General features: G+C 45.6%; 2 pseudogenes; one reads left to right on the plus strand and one right to left on the minus strand.

Annotated features, from left to right (window-relative positions):
• Positions 1–5,688: 5,688 nt before the first annotated feature.
• LOC134896620 (5S ribosomal RNA) lies at positions 5,689–5,806 on the minus strand (annotated as a pseudogene).
• A 585-nt stretch (positions 5,807–6,391) lies between these two features.
• Positions 6,392–6,509, plus strand: LOC134896621 (5S ribosomal RNA; annotated as a pseudogene).
• Positions 6,510–6,837: the final 328 nt, after the last annotated feature.

The following is a 6,837-nucleotide window of genomic DNA, read 5'->3' on the forward strand; positions in this document are numbered from 1 at the left end:
CTAAGGCATAATGGGAATGGTGGGCTAGTGGGAGGTGGTGGAAAATACCGTGCTTTACAAATGCGAGCGTCTGAGTCCCCTAAGGCATAAACCAACACCAATGGGGAGGGGGCCGGGCGCTGTTTGCTGTACTTTTACACATGAAATTGGGAATCTCTCATGAGGCGTCGTGGGCTAGCAATGAAGGCTCCCACCTCCCATGCTGGGGGTCCAGGGTTCGAGACCTGATGTGCCTTCTTTTTTTTTTTTATTGTAATAATATACTGTATTATTTAATTTTCATTGTTAGACAGTCAATGGAAAGGTGCACACAAGTTATATATAAATCAGAGTACATCTGCAGGACCGATTCTTTATGCTAAATGCAACTACACAGCGGCAATGAGTAGAAATGAGTATATTCTGACGCAACGAATTGAGCAAAACAGTACTGCAGATCTTCGGCGTTTGTGTATTGCACAGGACCTGAATTCTCTCCCTGTCCACTGCATGATCTGTGCAGGCTTCCAAGGGGAAGGGCGGTGGGCTAGCAGGAGGCGGTGGAAAATACCGTGCTTTACAAATGCGAGCGTCCGAGTCCCCTAAGGCATAAACCAACACCAATGGGGAGGGGGCCGGGCGTTGTTTGCTGTACTTTTACACATGAAATTGGGTATCTCTCATGAGGCGTGGTGGGCTAGCGATGAAGGCTCCCACCTCCCACGCTGGGGGTCCAGGGTTTGAGCCCTGATGTGCCTTTTTTTAATTTATTTTTTATTGTAATAATATACTGTATTATTTCATTTTCATTGTAAGACAGTCAATGGAAAGGTGCCCACAATATACATATAAATCAGAGTACATCTGGAGGAGCGATTCTTTACGCTAAAAGCAACTACACAGCGGCAATGAGTAGAAATGAGTGTATTCTGACGCAACGAATTGAGCGAAACAGTACTGTAGATCTTCGGCATTTGTGTATTGCACAGGACCTGAATTCCCTCCCTGTCTACTGGATGATCTGTGCAGGCTCCCAGGGGGGAAGGGCGATGGGGGTAGGGGGAGACAATGAAAAATACAGTGCCTTTGAAATGCAATTATATGAGCGTCCGAGTCCCCTACGGCATAAACCAACACCAATGGGAAGGAAGTGACAACTTTTTTTTTTATGTGTTCCCGTGACATTCACTTTAATATTATTATTTTTTCTCTCTAATACATCCAATGGAAGGATGCACACAAGTTTCACATAAATCAGAGTAGATCTGCAGGAGCGATTCTTTACGCTAAATGCAACTACACAGCGGTAATGAGTAGAAATGAGTGTATTCTGAGTGAGCAAAACAGTACTGTAGATCTTCGGCGTTTGTGTATTGCACAGGACCTGAATTCCCTCCCTGTCCACTGCATGATCTTTGCAGGCTCCCAGGGGGAAAGGGCGATGGGCTAGCAGGAGGCGGTGGAAAATACCGTGCTTTACAAATGCGAGTGTCCGAGTCCCCTAAGGCATAAACCAACACCAATGTACATAGACCTCGCTTATCCCTATCGCCCCTGTGTATTTTAGCGAGGGGATTGTGACTCTCCTTCAGCATTGCCCCGTAGCCTTCAAGACTTCTACTATCTCTCACTCCATCTCCGTGCGCTGCCTGCCACGTGGTGGGGGTTCAGGGGCGACGGACATTTTGACAGTGTGCTATGCGATCGAGTCCAGTGTACCATAATGTACATAGACCTCACTTATCCCTATCGCCCCTGTGTATTTTAGCGAGGGGATTGTGACACTCCTTCAGCATTGCCCCGTAGCCTTCAAGACTTCTGCTATCTCTCACTCCATCTCCGAGCGTTGCCTGCCACGTGATGGGGGTTCAGGGGCGACGGCCATTTTGACGGTGTGCTATGCGATCGAATCCGGTGTACCATAATGTGCATAGACATCACTTATCCCTATCGCCCCTATGTATTTTAGCGAGGGGTTTGTGACGCTCCTTCAGCATTGCTCCATAGCCTTTGACGCCCTTGTGTATTAGCGAGGGGATTGTGAAGCACCTTCAGCACTGCCCCGTTGTCCGCAAAATCTATGTCGTCACTCGCTCCATGGCTGGGGGCCTCCATGGGGCAAGGAGTCACAGGCGGTAGCCATTTTGATTGAGTCTGCCCTGCTACAGAATTGTATGTGTACCGTATGGTGCATAGAACCTTAACAGCTCATCCGCTCCTGCAGCTTTGTCCTGGTTTATGAGAATAAAAAAAAATTATAAAGTGTCTGGAAAAAAATAACTTGCGTTCGTACTGTACAGTACTTTAGGAATCGAACACGGGTCTCTGAGTATAGGAAGCGGAACACTTAACCACTTCGCCGCAGACAGATGAATAAATCCATTAGTTTTGATTAAGCCATAATGGCTACGGGATTAGGATGCTAACATACTGTACAATATTCCTAATATCATTAGGCAATAATGAATTTCTAACATGTCCATTTGCGTCAGTGTACACTACTGGGTTTATGTTGCTTTGTCTGCGGGATTCAGCGTAACGAGACGCACTAGTAAAGTAGTCCTTACATTATACAGTATACAGTATTTCAGTATTGTATTTTACGGGAGCCCACACGCATGCACAGTGGTGATTGTTAAAAGCGACACCTGGTGGATGATCGCAGGTATTACACATAAAGGTAACGCCAAACGCCAAACGTCTGTCTCTGTGTGATTAGATAGCCTCTCTGTGACTAGGTGCGCCTCCCTATGCCCCAGTACGCTACGTATGCTCGATCGGGACAAACGCCTCAGCCACTCAAGATAAAGGTGGCTACATCAGTATACGGCAGTACCACTGAACTTGTACGGCAGTACCCCTTGACTTATATGGCAGTACCACTGAAACTATATGGCAGTACTGATGGACTTATATGGCAGTACCCCTGGATTTATATGGCAGTATCCCTGGACTTATATGGCAGCAGCACAGGACTTATGGCAGCACAGGACACCACTACTGGACTTATGGCAGCACAGGACATCACCACTGGACTGATGCAGCGCAAGACAGCACCACTGGACTGGACTTATACGGCAGTACCCTTGGACTTATACGACTGTACCCCTGGACTTATACGGCAGTACTGCTGGACTTATACGGCAGTAACCCTGGACTTATATGACAGTACCCCTGGACTTATATGGCAATACTGCTGTACTTTTTCGGCAGTACCCCTTGACTTATATGGCAGTACCGCTGGACTTATACAGCAGTAACCCTGGACTTATGCGGCAGTAACCCTGGACTTATACGGCAGTAACCCTGGACTTATATGGCAGCAGCACTGGACTTATGGTAGCACAGTACAACACCACTGGACTGATGCAGCACAAGATATCACCACTGGACTGGACTTATACAGCAGCAGTACTGGACTTATGGCAGCACAGGACACCACTACTGGAATTATGGCAGCACAAGACACCACCACTGGACTGATGCAGCACAAGATAGCACCACTGGACTGGACTTTTAGAGCACCACTGGATTTATACGGCAGTACCCCAGGACTTATACGGCAGCACCACTGAACTTGTACTACAGTACCCCTTGACTTATACGGTAGTACCACTGAAATTATATGGCAGTACTGATGGACTTATATGGCAGTACCCCTGGATTTATACGGCAGTACCCCTGGACTTATATGGCAGCAGCACAGGACTTATAGCAGCACAGGACACCACTACTGGACTTATGGCAGCACAGGACACCACCACTGGACTGATGAAGCGCAAGACAGCACCACTGGACTGTACTTATATGGCAGTACCCTTGGACTTATACGGCGGTACCCCTGGACTTATATGGCAGTACCCGCAAACTTATACAGCAGTACTGCTGGACTTATACGGCAGTACCCCTGGACTTATATGACAGTACTCCTGGACTTATATGGCAATACTGCTGCACTTTTGCGGCAGTACCCTTGGACTTATAAGGCAGTACCCCTTGACTTTTATGGCAGTATCCCTGGACTTATACGGCAGTACTGCTGGACTTATACGGCAGTAACCCTGGACTTATATGACAGTACCCCTGGACTTATATGGCAATACTGCTGTACTTTTTCGGCAGTACCCCTTGACTTATATGGCAGTACCGCTGGACTTATACAGCAGTAACCCTGGACTTATGCGGCAGTAACCCTGGACTTATACGGCAGTAACCCTGGACTTATATGGCAGCAGCACTGGACTTATGGTAGCACAGTACAACACCACTGGACTGATGCAGCACAAGATATCACCACTGGACTGGACTTATACAGCAGCAGTACTGGACTTATGGCAGCACAGGACACCACTACTGGAATTATGGCAGCACAAGACACCACCACTGGACTGATGCAGCACAAGATAGCACCACTGGACTGGACTTTTAGAGCACCACTGGATTTATACGGCAGTACCCCAGGACTTATACGGCAGCACCACTGAACTTGTACTACAGTACCCCTTGACTTATACGGTAGTACCACTGAAATTATATGGCAGTACTGATGGACTTATATGGCAGTACCCCTGGATTTATACGGCAGTACCCCTGGACTTATATGGCAGCAGCACAGGACTTATAGCAGCACAGGACACCACTACTGGACTTATGGCAGCACAGGACACCACCACTGGACTGATGAAGCGCAAGACAGCACCACTGGACTGGACTTATATGGCAGTACCCTTGGACTTATACGGCGGTACCCCTGGACTTATATGGCAGTACCCGCAAACTTATACAGCAGTACTGCTGGACTTATACGGCAGTACCCCTGGACTTATATGACAGTACTCCTGGACTTATATGGCAATACTGCTGCACTTTTGCGGCAGTACCCTTGGACTTATAAGTAAGTACCCCTTGACTTTTATGGCAGTATCCCTGGACTTATACGGCAGTCCCCCTGTACTTATACGGCAGTACCCCTAGACTTATATGGCAGTACCGCTGGACTTTTACAGCAGTACCCCTGGACTTATGCGGCAGTACCGCAGAACTTATGTGGCAGTACCCCTGGACTTTCACAGCAGTATCCCTGGACTTATACGGCAGTACCCCTGCACTTATATAGCAGTACCCCATGACTAATATGGTAGTACCCTTGGTCTTATACGGCAGTACCTCATGACTTACACTGCAGTACCCCTTGACATTTACGGCAGTACCCCTGGACTTTTACGGCAGTGCCCCTGGACTTATACGGCAGTACCTCTTGACTTATACGGCAGTACATTGAAAAAAGAGAAAAGACAAAAATCCTTTTTTGGGAGCACTCTTGAAAAATGTATAGGTGTGATAAAGATAGAGATATTATAATTAAAACTTAACCTTTAATTGATCCTTGTATAAAAAATGTAATAAATAGAAAAATGACAAGCAACGATACTCTTAGTAAAAGATCTTGTTGACCTTTTTAACAAATGAGGTACAAGGTCGTTATGTAGGTGAAAATATATGGGTATACCTTGGATAACTGTATCTGTTATAGTAAGGGACAAAGAAATGCCAGCAAATGATGGTCAAATCTGGGGATGGTGTCTGACTGCGGATGAGGAGATGAAGAAGAGAAGAGGGAAAGGAAAGAGAGAAAAGAAAAGAAAGGGAAAAGAAGAGAGAGAGAGAAAGAGAAAAAGGAGAAGGGTGGAGATGTTCTCCTTGGAAAATGGCCCACTGCACCTGGTATTCTCAGGAGGTTTCCCTTCCTAATACTGACCAGGCCATATCTGCTTAGCTTCCGAGATCGGACAAGATCGGGCGTATTCAGGGTAGTATGGCCGTGGGCCGTTTGTTGAAGGAGAAGAAAATTCCTCTTCTGCTATCTGTACTTTACATTGAATCAGAACTGTTAATAGTCCGAAATTGTATTTCCAGATGAGAGAGTGTGTGAAGAGAAAAAGTGGGAATTTGAGACCAGCGTTGTGAGAGAGACAGGAAAATGAATTCTGAATATGAATTGGTAAGGATTGTGGGATCCTGTCTTCTAATTAGTTGTATGGACTGGTATTGTTCTAATGGAAAGGCTCAACAGGAGCTGGATGCTGGCTGACTTTTTACAATAAAAGACAGTGCAGGCATAAATGGAAAAAAAAAAAAAAAAAAAAAAAATGAAAAAAAATGTAAAAAAATGAGCCTTTCCATTAGAACAATACCAGTCCATACAACTAATTAGAAGACAGGATCCCACAATCCTTACCAATTCATATTCAGAATTCATTTTCCTGTCTCTCTCACAACGCTGGTCTCAAATTCCCACTTTTTCTCTTCACACACTCTCTCATCTGGAAATACAATTTCGGACTATTAACAGTTCTGATTCAATGTAAAGTACAGATAGCAGAAGAGGAATTTTCTTCTCCTTCAACAAACGGCCCACGGCCATACTACCCTGAATACGCCCGATCTTGTCCGATCTCGGAAGCTAAGCAGATATGGCCTGGTCAGTATTAGGAAGGGAAACCTCCTGAGAATACCAGGTGCAGTGGGCCATTTTCCAAGGAGAACATCTCCACCCTTCTCCTTTTTCTCTTTCTCTCTCTCTCTTCTTTTCCCTTTCTTTTCTTTTCTCTCTTTCCTTTCCCTCTTCTCTTCTTCATCTCCTCATCCGCAGTCAGACACCATCCCCAGATTTGACCATCATTTGCTGGCATTTCTTTGTCCCTTACTATAACAGATACAGTTATCCAAGGTATACCCATATATTTTCACCTACATAACGACCTTGTACCTCATTTGTTAAAAAGGTCAACAAGATCTTTTACTAAGAGTATCGTTGCTTGTCATTTTTCTATTTATTACATTTTTTATACGAGGATC

Source organism: Pseudophryne corroboree, chromosome 3, assembly GCF_028390025.1.
Source record: "Pseudophryne corroboree isolate aPseCor3 chromosome 3, aPseCor3.hap2, whole genome shotgun sequence".
Lineage (NCBI taxonomy): Eukaryota > Metazoa > Chordata > Amphibia > Anura > Myobatrachidae > Pseudophryne > Pseudophryne corroboree.